The sequence below is a fragment of the Lissotriton vulgaris genome, chromosome 4_1 (assembly GCF_964263255.1).
Source record: "Lissotriton vulgaris chromosome 4_1, aLisVul1.2, whole genome shotgun sequence".
Lineage (NCBI taxonomy): Eukaryota > Metazoa > Chordata > Amphibia > Caudata > Salamandridae > Lissotriton > Lissotriton vulgaris.
Genome location: NC_141691.1, coordinates 538,749,281 through 538,764,555, shown reverse-complemented (window position 1 = coordinate 538,764,555; position 15,275 = coordinate 538,749,281). Strand labels below are relative to the sequence as shown.

Here is a 15,275-nt window from a genome sequence, read left to right as displayed (position 1 = left end):
TGGCAGAAGAGATTGCATTCACGGGGGAATCTTATCTTTTATTGCAAAATCTTATCTCACATAAAAAGTACTGTTCAACAGAGTCATAGCGTTACTTGAGTCCTTTGTGCAACATCCTTCCCTAACATAGTTCAATAGGCAAAAGTTGAACAGAATAGAAAAGTTATGTAATTCTGTTTGTCTTTGACTGTAGAAAATAAAAAATTTGAAATGTCCACATTGCTGCAGCAATTTGCTCCCCTGTCACATGGGAGGTTCCATGGTGTAATGGTTAGCACTTTGGACTTTGAATCCAAGGATCCGAGTTCAAATCTCGGTGGGACCACTTTCATGACTTATGACCAAATCTTTTTCTGTCAAGTGTATTCATAAATATCATAAATCTAACACGGGTAGAGTGAAACATTAATTTATTGATTGTATTTTTAAAGTCTATTTGATGTGAGCAAATGATAGAACTTTTAGAAAACCTGGAAATAAAATGGCTCAAAATAATGAGACATTTTGTGAGCTGACTCTGTTTTCTCAACTCATCACAAGAAGCTGATGCAAGATATTACTTGTATAAATCGTACTGTTATTGATAAGGGGAACAAGGAACTTTTTAAATTGGAAAGCCTTCATTAAAAGAAAACTTGAGGAATCAAATTGTGTATTTTGGGGACAGAAGAGATGAACTTTTAAATAACAATCTTGAAATTAAGACACACAGATATTTACACTCTGTTTTTCTAAAGTAGATCCATAACCACAAAGTAGAATCTTTCGAAAGACATGTCAAATGTATTAATCTGAATTCCTCTTTCAAAGAAATTCACAATTAAATGCACTGTGTAAGTTAAGAATGTTGTCAGATAAGAAATCAGCAAAATTAACTATCTTATTACTGATCATAAAGATGAGAAAGGAAAAGAACCTCTTGCTTAAATTGTGGATGGGAAAGAACAGTTTTTAGTTTTCAGCTTCAGTACTTATGTTTATGAATTTTTCATTTCTTTATATTGTATTATCGCTATCTAGATGGATATAGCCATCTGTACATAGATACATACTTATACGTTGATAAGTTTCAGTATAAAACTTTGACGTTATGTTTTTCCAAGTCCAAATTCTAAGAAATTAGTGAAATATTAAATCTCATAATTCAAGCAGGTCCCACCGAGATTTGAACTCGGATCGCTGGATTCAGAGTCCAGAGTGCTAACCATTACACCATGGAACCCTGCCATACATGAGGGATTTTTCCATTGAGACAAAAGAGAGCGCATCAGTGCAGGGGCTTTTCTTACATTGATGAAAAGATAACTCAGTTGAATGCTCATAGTGTAAAGAGCTACAATGTGATTTGATTCTTTTCAGCTACATTCTCCATAACAGTGTTAAATGTGCAAACGTTTATCAGGACATGCAATTTACAAAATAATGATCATATTTGACTGAAGAATATTAAAACATTCTACATTTCCAAACTACTACATCCATTTCTCTGTCTCTCACATGGGTGGCTCCAAAGAGCAACGGTTGGCACTTTGGACTTTGCATGCAAAGGTACCAGTCCAATTCTTTGAGGTACTATTTTACTAATCTCAACCTTTTACATTTCTGTCATCTTTTGTTATTGATAGCTCCAATCCAATACCAGTAGGTTGAACGAGACAAATGTTGACTCCTTTCAAAATGTCCAACAGCTTGAACAAGTTACAGAAATACGAACTTTATAATACTTTTACATCAGATTCCTACACAAAATAGTGCGACATTACAAAATCCTATCCTGTTTTTCTCAAATGCATTTCAGAGGGCTGATTCCCAGCATTCCTTTTTGAAGATTTCTACACTATTGATAAGGCGAATATAGCACATTTTGAAAGAGATGTGTTCTTAAATCAAACCTAGAGAACCACAATGACGGTATCATTCAGATAGTACAAATGTTTTTTGTATATTAGTATGGAAATTGTGAAATAAAACATTTCTCATGCTGATTTTCAACAGTCGATCTGCAATCATGAAATATAAGCTTTTGCTTGGAGGCCTCAAAGGTACTGATCTAATTTTCTTTTTTTAGAATTATTCACAGATCGTATGATATGCTTTGTACAAATCAACTATGCTGTTAGGTCAAAATTGATTAAAAAGTGACTATCTCAATTTCAGGACATATAGAAGAGGAAGGAGAAGAAGCTCATGTTTCAAATGCGGAGAGGCAACAACTGTTCTTTATTTTCACCTCTATTAATTATACATATTTTTATAATGTATATATTTATATTTTCCGATAAAAATACATAGACATATAGCGATATATAGGGAGATACATACATATAAGTTGATACGTACAAGTTTATAAGTAAATGAGATGTTTTTCCAATTAATACTTCTAAGAACTGAATGGAAAAAAAAACGTAAAGTTTAGATAAGTCCCACTGAGCTTTGTACTTAGATCCCTGTTTTCAGAGTCCAGATTGACAAGCATAACACCATCAACCCACCTGTACCAGGTTGAGCTTTCCATTTTGGCAGAAGAGATTGCATTCACGGGGGAATCTTATCTTTTATTGCAAAATCTTATCTCACATAAAAAGTACTGTTCAACAGAGTCATAGCGTTACTTGAGTCCTTTGTGCAACATCCTTCCCTAACATAGTTCAATAGGCAAAAGTTGAACAGAATAGAAAAGTTATGTAATTCTGTTTGTCTTTGACTGTAGAAAATAAAAAATTTGAAATGTCCACATTGCTGCAGCAATTTGCTCCCCTGTCACATGGGAGGTTCCATGGTGTAATGGTTAGCACTTTGGACTTTGAATCCAAGGATCCGAGTTCAAATCTCGGTGGGACCACTTTCATGACTTATGACCAAATCTTTTTCTGTCAAGTGTATTCATAAATATCATAAATCTAACACGGGTAGAGTGAAACATTAATTTATTGATTGTATTTTTAAAGTCTATTTGATGTGAGCAAATGATAGAACTTTTAGAAAACCTGGAAATAAAATGGCTCAAAATAATGAGACATTTTGTGAGCTGACTCTGTTTTCTCAACTCATCACAAGAGGCTGATGCAAGATATTACTTGTTTAAATCTTACTGTTATTGATAAGGGGAACAAGGAACTTTTTTAATTGGAAAGCCTTCATTAAAAGAAAACTTGAGGAATCAAATTGTGTATTTTGGGGACAGAAGAGATGAACTTTTAAATAACAATCTTGAAATTAAGACACACAGATATTTACACTCTGTTTTTCTAAAGTAGATCCATAACCACAAAGTAGAATCTTTCGAAAGACATGTCAAATGTATTAATCTGAATTCCTCTTTCAAAGAAATTCACAATTAAATGCACTGTGTAAGTTAAGAATGTTGTCAGATAAGAAATCAGCAAAATTAACTATCTTATTACTGATCATAAAGATGAGAAAGGAAAAGAACCTCTTGCTTAAATTGTGGATGGGAAAGAACAGTTTTTAGTTTTCAGCTTCAGTACTTATGTTTATGAATTTTTCATTTCTTTATATTGTATTATCGCTATCTAGATGGATATAGCCATCTGTACATAGATACATACTTATACGTTGATAAGTTACAGTATAAAACTTTGACGTTATGTTTTTCCAAGTCCAAATTCTAAGAAATTAGTGAAATATTAAATCTCATAATTCAAGCAGGTCCCACCGAGATTTGAACTCGGATCGCTGGATTCAGAGTCCAGAGTGCTAACCATTACACCATGGAACCCTGCCATACATGAGGGATTTTTCCATTGAGACAAAAGAGAGCGCATCAGTGCAGGGGCTTTTCTTACATTGATGAAAAGATAACTCAGTTGAATGCTCATAGTGTAAAGAGCTACAATGTGATTTGATTCTTTTCAGCTACATTCTCCATAACAGTGTTAAATGTGCAAACGTTTATCAGGACATGCAATTTACAAAATAATGATCATATTTGACTGAAGAATATTAAAACATTCTACATTTCCAAACTACTACATCCATTTCTCTGTCTCTCACATGGGTGGCTCCAAAGAGCAACGGTTGGCACTTTGGACTTTGCATGCAAAGGTACCAGTCCAATTCTTTGAGGTACTATTTTACTAATCTCAACCTTTTACATTTCTGTCATCTTTTGTTATTGATAGCTCCAATCCAATACCAGTAGGTTGAACGAGACAAATGTTGACCTCTTTCAAAATGTCCAACAGCTTGAACAAGTTACAGAAATACGAACTTTATAATACTTTTACATCAGATTCCTACACAAAATAGTGCGACATTACAAAATCCTATCCTGTTTTTCTCAAATGCATTTCAGAGGGCTGATTCCCAGCATTCCTTTTTGAAGATTTCTACACTATTGATAAGGCGAATATAGCACATTTTGAAAGAGATGTGTTCTTAAATCAAACCTAGAGAACCACAATGACGGTATCATTCAGATAGTACAAATGTTTTTTGTATATTAGTATGGAAATTGTGAAATAAAACATTTCTCATGCTGATTTTCAACAGTCGATCTGCAATCATGAAATATAAGCTTTTGCTTGGAGGCCTCAAAGGTACTGATCTAATTTTCTTTTTTTAGAATTATTCACAGATCGTATGATATGCTTTGTACAAATCAACTATGCTGTTAGGTCAAAATTGATTAAAAAGTGACTATCTCAATTTCAGGACATATAGAAGAGGAAGGAGAAGAAGCTCATGTTTCAAATGCGGAGAGGCAACAACTGTTCTTTATTTTCACCTCTATTAATTATACATATTTTTATAATGTATATATTTATATTTTCCGATAAAAATACATAGACATATAGCGATATATAGGGTGATACATACATATAAGTTGATACGTACAAGTTTATAAGTAAATGAGATGTTTTTCCAATTAATACTTCTAAGAACTGAATGGAAAAAAAAACGTAAAGTTTAAATAAGTCCCACTGAGCTTTGTACTTAGATCCCTGTTTTCAGAGTCCAGATTGACAAGCAGAACACCATCAACCCACCTGTACCAGGTTGAGCTTTCCATTTTGGCAGAAGAGATTGCATTCACGGGGGAATCTTATCTTTTATTGCAAAATCTTATCTCACATAAAAAGTACTGTTCAACAGAGTCATAGCGTTACTTGAGTCCTTTGTGCAACATCCTTCCCTAACATAGTTCAATAGGCAAAAGTTGAACAGAATAGAAAAGTTATGTAATTCTGTTTGTCTTTGACTGTAGAAAATAAAAAATTTGAAATGTCCACTTTGCTGCAGCAATTTGCTCCCCTGTCACATGGGAGGTTCCATGGTGTAATGGTTAGCACTTTGGACTTTGAATCCAAGGATCCGAGTTCAAATCTCGGTGGGACCACTTTCATGACTTATGACCAAATCTTTTTCTGTCAAGTGTATTCATAAATATCATAAATCTAACACGGGTAGAGTGAAACATTAATTTATTGATTGTATTTTTAAAGTCTATTTGATGTGAGCAAATGATAGAACTTTTAGAAAACCTGGAAATAAAATGGCTCAAAATAATGAGACATTTTGTGAGCTGACTCTGTTTTCTCAACTCATCACAAGAAGCTGATGCAAGATATTACTTGTATAAATCGTACTGTTATTGATAAGGGGAACAAGGAACTTTTTAAATTGGAAAGCCTTCATTAAAAGAAAACTTGAGGAATCAAATTGTGTATTTTGGGGACAGAAGAGATGAACTTTTAAATAACAATCTTGAAATTAAGACACACAGATATTTACACTCTGTTTTTCTAAAGTAGATCCATAACCACAAAGTAGAATCTTTCGAAAGACATGTCAAATGTATTAATCTGAATTCCTCTTTCAAAGAAATTCACAATTAAATGCACTGTGTAAGTTAAGAATGTTGTCAGATAAGAAATCAGCAAAATTAACTATCTTATTACTGATCATAAAGATGAGAAAGGAAAAGAACCTCTTGCTTAAATTGTGGATGGGAAAGAACAGTTTTTAGTTTTCAGCTTCAGTACTTATGTTTATGAATTTTTCATTTCTTTATATTGTATTATCGCTATCTAGATGGATATAGCCATCTGTACATAGATACATACTTATACGTTGATAAGTTTCAGTATAAAACTTTGACGTTATGTTTTTCCAAGTCCAAATTCTAAGAAATTAGTGAAATATTAAATCTCATAATTCAAGCAGGTCCCACCGAGATTTGAACTCGGATCGCTGGATTCAGAGTCCAGAGTGCTAACCATTACACCATGGAACCCTGCCATACATGAGGGATTTTTCCATTGAGACAAAAGAGAGCGCATCAGTGCAGGGGCTTTTCTTACATTGATGAAAAGATAACTCAGTTGAATGCTCATAGTGTAAAGAGCTACAATGTGATTTGATTCTTTTCAGCTACATTCTCCATAACAGTGTTAAATGTGCAAACGTTTATCAGGACATGCAATTTACAAAATAATGATCATATTTGACTGAAGAATATTAAAACATTCTACATTTCCAAACTACTACATCCATTTCTCTGTCTCTCACATGGGTGGCTCCAAAGAGCAACGGTTGGCACTTTGGACTTTGCATGCAAAGGTACCAGTCCAATTCTTTGAGGTACTATTTTACTAATCTCAACCTTTTACATTTCTGTCATCTTTTGTTATTGATAGCTCCAATCCAATACCAGTAGGTTGAACGAGACAAATGTTGACTCCTTTCAAAATGTCCAACAGCTTGAACAAGTTACAGAAATACGAACTTTATAATACTTTTACATCAGATTCCTACACAAAATAGTGCGACATTACAAAATCCTATCCTGTTTTTCTCAAATGCATTTCAGAGGGCTGATTCCCAGCATTCCTTTTTGAAGATTTCTACACTATTGATAAGGCGAATATAGCACATTTTGAAAGAGATGTGTTCTTAAATCAAACCTAGAGAACCACAATGACGGTATCATTCAGATAGTACAAATGTTTTTTGTATATTAGTATGGAAATTGTGAAATAAAACATTTCTCATGCTGATTTTCAACAGTCGATCTGCAATCATGAAATATAAGCTTTTGCTTGGAGGCCTCAAAGGTACTGATCTAATTTTCTTTTTTTAGAATTATTCACAGATCGTATGATATGCTTTGTACAAATCAACTATGCTGTTAGGTCAAAATTGATTAAAAAGTGACTATCTCAATTTCAGGACATATAGAAGAGGAAGGAGAAGAAGCTCATGTTTCAAATGCGGAGAGGCAACAACTGTTCTTTATTTTCACCTCTATTAATTATACATATTTTTATAATGTATATATTTATATTTTCCGATAAAAATACATAGACATATAGCGATATATAGGGAGATACATACATATAAGTTGATACGTACAAGTTTATAAGTAAATGAGATGTTTTTCCAATTAATACTTCTAAGAACTGAATGGAAAAAAAAACGTAAAGTTTAGATAAGTCCCACTGAGCTTTGTACTTAGATCCCTGTTTTCAGAGTCCAGATTGACAAGCATAACACCATCAACCCACCTGTACCAGGTTGAGCTTTCCATTTTGGCAGAAGAGATTGCATTCACGGGGGAATCTTATCTTTTATTGCAAAATCTTATCTCACATAAAAAGTACTGTTCAACAGAGTCATAGCGTTACTTGAGTCCTTTGTGCAACATCCTTCCCTAACATAGTTCAATAGGCAAAAGTTGAACAGAATAGAAAAGTTATGTAATTCTGTTTGTCTTTGACTGTAGAAAATAAAAAATTTGAAATGTCCACATTGCTGCAGCAATTTGCTCCCCTGTCACATGGGAGGTTCCATGGTGTAATGGTTAGCACTTTGGACTTTGAATCCAAGGATCCGAGTTCAAATCTCGGTGGGACCACTTTCATGACTTATGACCAAATCTTTTTCTGTCAAGTGTATTCATAAATATCATAAATCTAACACGGGTAGAGTGAAACATTAATTTATTGATTGTATTTTTAAAGTCTATTTGATGTGAGCAAATGATAGAACTTTTAGAAAACCTGGAAATAAAATGGCTCAAAATAATGAGACATTTTGTGAGCTGACTCTGTTTTCTCAACTCATCACAAGAGGCTGATGCAAGATATTACTTGTTTAAATCTTACTGTTATTGATAAGGGGAACAAGGAACTTTTTAAATTGGAAAGCCTTCATTAAAAGAAAACTTGAGGAATCAAATTGTGTATTTTGGGGACAGAAGAGATGAACTTTTAAATAACAATCTTGAAATTAAGACACACAGATATTTACACTCTGTTTTTCTAAAGTAGATCCATAACCACAAAGTAGAATCTTTCGAAAGACATGTCAAATGTATTAATCTGAATTCCTCTTTCAAAGAAATTCACAATTAAATGCACTGTGTAAGTTAAGAATGTTGTCAGATAAGAAATCAGCAAAATTAACTATCTTATTACTGATCATAAAGATGAGAAAGGAAAAGAACCTCTTGCTTAAATTGTGGATGGGAAAGAACAGTTTTTAGTTTTCAGCTTCAGTACTTATGTTTATGAATTTTTCATTTCTTTATATTGTATTATCGCTATCTAGATGGATATAGCCATCTGTACATAGATACATACTTATACGTTGATAAGTTTCAGTATAAAACTTTGACGTTATGTTTTTCCAAGTCCAAATTCTAAGAAATTAGTGAAATATTAAATCTCATAATTCAAGCAGGTCCCACCGAGATTTGAACTCGGATCGCTGGATTCAGAGTCCAGAGTGCTAACCATTACACCATGGAACCCTGCCATACATGAGGGATTTTTCCATTGAGACAAAAGAGAGCGCATCAGTGCAGGGGCTTTTCTTACATTGATGAAAAGATAACTCAGTTGAATGCTCATAGTGTAAAGAGCTACAATGTGATTTGATTCTTTTCAGCTACATTCTCCATAACAGTGTTAAATGTGCAAACGTTTATCAGGACATGCAATTTACAAAATAATGATCATATTTGACTGAAGAATATTAAAACATTCTACATTTCCAAACTACTACATCCATTTCTCTGTCTCTCACATGGGTGGCTCCAAAGAGCAACGGTTGGCACTTTGGACTTTGCATGCAAAGGTACCAGTCCAATTCTTTGAGGTACTATTTTACTAATCTCAACCTTTTACATTTCTGTCATCTTTTGTTATTGATAGCTCCAATCCAATACCAGTAGGTTGAACGAGACAAATGTTGACTCCTTTCAAAATGTCCAACAGCTTGAACAAGTTACAGAAATACGAACTTTATAATACTTTTACATCAGATTCCTACACAAAATAGTGCGACATTACAAAATCCTATCCTGTTTTTCTCAAATGCATTTCAGAGGGCTGATTCCCAGCATTCCTTTTTGAAGATTTCTACACTATTGATAAGGCGAATATAGCACATTTTGAAAGAGATGTGTTCTTAAATCAAACCTAGAGAACCACAATGACGGTATCATTCAGATAGTACAAATGTTTTTTGTATATTAGTATGGAAATTGTGAAATAAAACATTTCTCATGCTGATTTTCAACAGTCGATCTGCAATCATGAAATATAAGCTTTTGCTTGGAGGCCTCAAAGGTACTGATCTAATTTTCTTTTTTTAGAATTATTCACAGATCGTATGATATGCTTTGTACAAATCAACTATGCTGTTAGGTCAAAATTGATTAAAAAGTGACTATCTCAATTTCAGGACATATAGAAGAGGAAGGAGAAGAAGCTCATGTTTCAAATGCGGAGAGGCAACAACTGTTCTTTATTTTCACCTCTATTAATTATACATATTTTTATAATGTATATATTTATATTTTCCGATAAAAATACATAGACATATAGCGATATATAGGGAGATACATACATATAAGTTGATACGTACAAGTTTATAAGTAAATGAGATGTTTTTCCAATTAATACTTCTAAGAACTGAATGGAAAAAAAAACGTAAAGTTTAGATAAGTCCCACTGAGCTTTGTACTTAGATCCCTGTTTTCAGAGTCCAGATTGACAAGCATAACACCATCAACCCACCTGTACCAGGTTGAGCTTTCCATTTTGGCAGAAGAGATTGCATTCACGGGGGAATCTTATCTTTTATTGCAAAATCTTATCTCACATAAAAAGTACTGTTCAACAGAGTCATAGCGTTACTTGAGTCCTTTGTGCAACATCCTTCCCTAACATAGTTCAATAGGCAAAAGTTGAACAGAATAGAAAAGTTATGTAATTCTGTTTGTCTTTGACTGTAGAAAATAAAAAATTTGAAATGTCCACATTGCTGCAGCAATTTGCTCCCCTGTCACATGGGAGGTTCCATGGTGTAATGGTTAGCACTTTGGACTTTGAATCCAAGGATCCGAGTTCAAATCTCGGTGGGACCACTTTCATGACTTATGACCAAATCTTTTTCTGTCAAGTGTATTCATAAATATCATAAATCTAACACGGGTAGAGTGAAACATTAATTTATTGATTGTATTTTTAAAGTCTATTTGATGTGAGCAAATGATAGAACTTTTAGAAAACCTGGAAATAAAATGGCTCAAAATAATGAGACATTTTGTGAGCTGACTCTGTTTTCTCAACTCATCACAAGAGGCTGATGCAAGATATTACTTGTTTAAATCTTACTGTTATTGATAAGGGGAACAAGGAACTTTTTAAATTGGAAAGCCTTCATTAAAAGAAAACTTGAGGAATCAAATTGTGTATTTTGGGGACAGAAGAGATGAACTTTTAAATAACAATCTTGAAATTAAGACACACAGATATTTACACTCTGTTTTTCTAAAGTAGATCCATAACCACAAAGTAGAATCTTTCGAAAGACATGTCAAATGTATTAATCTGAATTCCTCTTTCAAAGAAATTCACAATTAAATGCACTGTGTAAGTTAAGAATGTTGTCAGATAAGAAATCAGCAAAATTAACTATCTTATTACTGATCATAAAGATGAGAAAGGAAAAGAACCTCTTGCTTAAATTGTGGATGGGAAAGAACAGTTTTTAGTTTTCAGCTTCAGTACTTATGTTTATGAATTTTTCATTTCTTTATATTGTATTATCGCTATCTAGATGGATATAGCCATCTGTACATAGATACATACTTATACGTTGATAAGTTTCAGTATAAAACTTTGACGTTATGTTTTTCCAAGTCCAAATTCTAAGAAATTAGTGAAATATTAAATCTCATAATTCAAGCAGGTCCCACCGAGATTTGAACTCGGATCGCTGGATTCAGAGTCCAGAGTGCTAACCATTACACCATGGAACCCTGCCATACATGAGGGATTTTTCCATTGAGACAAAAGAGAGCGCATCAGTGCAGGGGCTTTTCTTACATTGATGAAAAGATAACTCAGTTGAATGCTCATAGTGTAAAGAGCTACAATGTGATTTGATTCTTTTCAGCTACATTCTCCATAACAGTGTTAAATGTGCAAACGTTTATCAGGACATGCAATTTACAAAATAATGATCATATTTGACTGAAGAATATTAAAACATTCTACATTTCCAAACTACTACATCCATTTCTCTGTCTCTCACATGGGTGGCTCCAAAGAGCAACGGTTGGCACTTTGGACTTTGCATGCAAAGGTACCAGTCCAATTCTTTGAGGTACTATTTTACTAATCTCAACCTTTTACATTTCTGTCATCTTTTGTTATTGATAGCTCCAATCCAATACCAGTAGGTTGAACGAGACAAATGTTGACTCCTTTCAAAATGTCCAACAGCTTGAACAAGTTACAGAAATACGAACTTTATAATACTTTTACATCAGATTCCTACACAAAATAGTGCGACATTACAAAATCCTATCCTGTTTTTCTCAAATGCATTTCAGAGGGCTGATTCCCAGCATTCCTTTTTGAAGATTTCTACACTATTGATAAGGCGAATATAGCACATTTTGAAAGAGATGTGTTCTTAAATCAAACCTAGAGAACCACAATGACGGTATCATTCAGATAGTACAAATGTTTTTTGTATATTAGTATGGAAATTGTGAAATAAAACATTTCTCATGCTGATTTTCAACAGTCGATCTGCAATCATGAAATATAAGCTTTTGCTTGGAGGCCTCAAAGGTACTGATCTAATTTTCTTTTTTTAGAATTATTCACAGATCGTATGATATGCTTTGTACAAATCAACTATGCTGTTAGGTCAAAATTGATTAAAAAGTGACTATCTCAATTTCAGGACATATAGAAGAGGAAGGAGAAGAAGCTCATGTTTCAAATGCGGAGAGGCAACAACTGTTCTTTATTTTCACCTCTATTAATTATACATATTTTTATAATGTATATATTTATATTTTCCGATAAAAATACATAGACATATAGCGATATATAGGGAGATACATACATATAAGTTGATACGTACAAGTTTATAAGTAAATGAGATGTTTTTCCAATTAATACTTCTAAGAACTGAATGGAAAAAAAAACGTAAAGTTTAGATAAGTCCCACTGAGCTTTGTACTTAGATCCCTGTTTTCAGAGTCCAGATTGACAAGCATAACACCATCAACCCACCTGTACCAGGTTGAGCTTTCCATTTTGGCAGAAGAGATTGCATTCACGGGGGAATCTTATCTTTTATTGCAAAATCTTATCTCACATAAAAAGTACTGTTCAACAGAGTCATAGCGTTACTTGAGTCCTTTGTGCAACATCCTTCCCTAACATAGTTCAATAGGCAAAAGTTGAACAGAATAGAAAAGTTATGTAATTCTGTTTGTCTTTGACTGTAGAAAATAAAAAATTTGAAATGTCCACATTGCTGCAGCAATTTGCTCCCCTGTCACATGGGAGGTTCCATGGTGTAATGGTTAGCACTTTGGACTTTGAATCCAAGGATCCGAGTTCAAATCTCGGTGGGACCACTTTCATGACTTATGACCAAATCTTTTTCTGTCAAGTGTATTCATAAATATCATAAATCTAACACGGGTAGAGTGAAACATTAATTTATTGATTGTATTTTTAAAGTCTATTTGATGTGAGCAAATGATAGAACTTTTAGAAAACCTGGAAATAAAATGGCTCAAAATAATGAGACATTTTGTGAGCTGACTCTGTTTTCTCAACTCATCACAAGAGGCTGATGCAAGATATTACTTGTTTAAATCTTACTGTTATTGATAAGGGGAACAAGGAACTTTTTTAATTGGAAAGCCTTCATTAAAAGAAAACTTGAGGAATCAAATTGTGTATTTTGGGGACAGAAGAGATGAACTTTTAAATAACAATCTTGAAATTAAGACACACAGATATTTACACTCTGTTTTTCTAAAGTAGATCCATAACCACAAAGTAGAATCTTTCGAAAGACATGTCAAATGTATTAATCTGAATTCCTCTTTCAAAGAAATTCACAATTAAATGCACTGTGTAAGTTAAGAATGTTGTCAGATAAGAAATCAGCAAAATTAACTATCTTATTACTGATCATAAAGATGAGAAAGGAAAAGAACCTCTTGCTTAAATTGTGGATGGGAAAGAACAGTTTTTAGTTTTCAGCTTCAGTACTTATGTTTATGAATTTTTCATTTCTTTATATTGTATTATCGCTATCTAGATGGATATAGCCATCTGTACATAGATACATACTTATACGTTGATAAGTTACAGTATAAAACTTTGACGTTATGTTTTTCCAAGTCCAAATTCTAAGAAATTAGTGAAATATTAAATCTCATAATTCAAGCAGGTCCCACCGAGATTTGAACTCGGATCGCTGGATTCAGAGTCCAGAGTGCTAACCATTACACCATGGAACCCTGCCATACATGAGGGATTTTTCCATTGAGACAAAAGAGAGCGCATCAGTGCAGGGGCTTTTCTTACATTGATGAAAAGATAACTCAGTTGAATGCTCATAGTGTAAAGAGCTACAATGTGATTTGATTCTTTTCAGCTACATTCTCCATAACAGTGTTAAATGTGCAAACGTTTATCAGGACATGCAATTTACAAAATAATGATCATATTTGACTGAAGAATATTAAAACATTCTACATTTCCAAACTACTACATCCATTTCTCTGTCTCTCACATGGGTGGCTCCAAAGAGCAACGGTTGGCACTTTGGACTTTGCATGCAAAGGTACCAGTCCAATTCTTTGAGGTACTATTTTACTAATCTCAACCTTTTATATTTCTGTCATCTTTTGTTATTGATAGCTCCAATCCAATACCAGTAGGTTGAACGAGACAAATGTTGACTCCTTTCAAAATGTCCAACAGCTTGAACAAGTTACAGAAATACGAACTTTATAATACTTTTACATCAGATTCCTACACAAAATAGTGCGACATTACAAAATCCTATCCTGTTTTTCTCAAATGCATTTCAGAGGGCTGATTCCCAGCATTCCTTTTTGAAGATTTCTACACTATTGATAAGGCGAATATAGCACATTTTGAAAGAGATGTGTTCTTAAATCAAACCTAGAGAACCACAATGACGGTATCATTCAGATAGTACAAATGTTTTTTGTATATTAGTATGGAAATTGTGAAATAAAACATTTCTCATGCTGATTTTCAACAGTCGATCTGCAATCATGAAATATAAGCTTTTGCTTGGAGGCCTCAAAGGTACTGATCTAATTTTCTTTTTTAGAATTATTCACAGATCGTATGATATGCTTTGTACAAATCAACTATGCTGTTAGATCAAAATTGATTAAAAAGTGACTATCTCAATTTCAGGACATATAGAAGAGGAAGGAGAAGAAGCTCATGTTTCAAATGCGGAGAGGCAACAACTGTTCTTTATTTTCACCTCTATTAATTATACATATTTTTATAATGTATATATTTATATTTTCCGATAAAAATACATAGACATATAGCGATATATAGGGAGATACATACATATAAGTTGATACGTACAAGTTTATAAGTAAATGAGATGTTTTTCCAATTAATACTTCTAAGAACTGAATGGAAAAAAAAACGTAAAGTTTAGATAAGTCCCACTGAGCTTTGTACTTAGATCCCTGTTTTCAGAGTCCAGATTGACAAGCATAACACCATCAACCCACCTGTACCAGGTTGAGCTTTCCATTTTGGCAGAAGAGATTGCATTCACGGGGGAATCTTATCTTTTATTGCAAAATCTTATCTCACATAAAAAGTACTGTTCAACAGAGTCATAGCGTTACTTGAGTCCTTTGTGCAACATCCTTCCCTAACATAGTTCAATAGGCAAAAGTTGAACAGAATAGAAAAGTTATGTAATTC

The 15,275-nt window shown here is 33.4% G+C and overlaps 12 non-coding genes across 12 annotated transcripts; 6 read left to right on the top strand and 6 right to left on the bottom strand.

Moving 5' to 3' along the window:
• Positions 1-253: 253 nt before the first annotated feature.
• TRNAQ-UUG (transfer RNA glutamine (anticodon UUG)) lies at positions 254-325 on the top strand. Its single transcript has one exon. It is a non-coding gene; the product is annotated as a tRNA-Gln (tRNA).
• Positions 326-1,150: 825 nt separating this feature from the next.
• TRNAQ-CUG (transfer RNA glutamine (anticodon CUG)) lies at positions 1,151-1,222 on the bottom strand. Its single transcript has one exon. It is a non-coding gene; the product is annotated as a tRNA-Gln (tRNA).
• Positions 1,223-2,770: 1,548 nt separating this feature from the next.
• TRNAQ-UUG (transfer RNA glutamine (anticodon UUG)) lies at positions 2,771-2,842 on the top strand. The gene has a single exon. It is a non-coding gene; the product is annotated as a tRNA-Gln (tRNA).
• Positions 2,843-3,667: 825 nt separating this feature from the next.
• Positions 3,668-3,739, bottom strand: TRNAQ-CUG (transfer RNA glutamine (anticodon CUG)). Its single transcript has one exon. It is a non-coding gene; the product is annotated as a tRNA-Gln (tRNA).
• Positions 3,740-5,287: 1,548 nt separating this feature from the next.
• Positions 5,288-5,359, top strand: TRNAQ-UUG (transfer RNA glutamine (anticodon UUG)). Its single transcript has one exon. It is a non-coding gene; the product is annotated as a tRNA-Gln (tRNA).
• An 825-nt stretch (positions 5,360-6,184) lies between these two features.
• Positions 6,185-6,256, bottom strand: TRNAQ-CUG (transfer RNA glutamine (anticodon CUG)). The gene has a single exon. It is a non-coding gene; the product is annotated as a tRNA-Gln (tRNA).
• Positions 6,257-7,804: 1,548 nt separating this feature from the next.
• On the top strand, positions 7,805-7,876 carry TRNAQ-UUG (transfer RNA glutamine (anticodon UUG)). Its single transcript has one exon. It is a non-coding gene; the product is annotated as a tRNA-Gln (tRNA).
• An 825-nt stretch (positions 7,877-8,701) lies between these two features.
• On the bottom strand, positions 8,702-8,773 carry TRNAQ-CUG (transfer RNA glutamine (anticodon CUG)). Its single transcript has one exon. It is a non-coding gene; the product is annotated as a tRNA-Gln (tRNA).
• Positions 8,774-10,321: 1,548 nt separating this feature from the next.
• Positions 10,322-10,393, top strand: TRNAQ-UUG (transfer RNA glutamine (anticodon UUG)). Its single transcript has one exon. It is a non-coding gene; the product is annotated as a tRNA-Gln (tRNA).
• An 825-nt stretch (positions 10,394-11,218) lies between these two features.
• TRNAQ-CUG (transfer RNA glutamine (anticodon CUG)) lies at positions 11,219-11,290 on the bottom strand. Its single transcript has one exon. It is a non-coding gene; the product is annotated as a tRNA-Gln (tRNA).
• Positions 11,291-12,838: 1,548 nt separating this feature from the next.
• On the top strand, positions 12,839-12,910 carry TRNAQ-UUG (transfer RNA glutamine (anticodon UUG)). The gene has a single exon. It is a non-coding gene; the product is annotated as a tRNA-Gln (tRNA).
• An 825-nt stretch (positions 12,911-13,735) lies between these two features.
• Positions 13,736-13,807, bottom strand: TRNAQ-CUG (transfer RNA glutamine (anticodon CUG)). The gene has a single exon. It is a non-coding gene; the product is annotated as a tRNA-Gln (tRNA).
• Between the last annotated feature and the right edge of the window lie 1,468 nt (positions 13,808-15,275).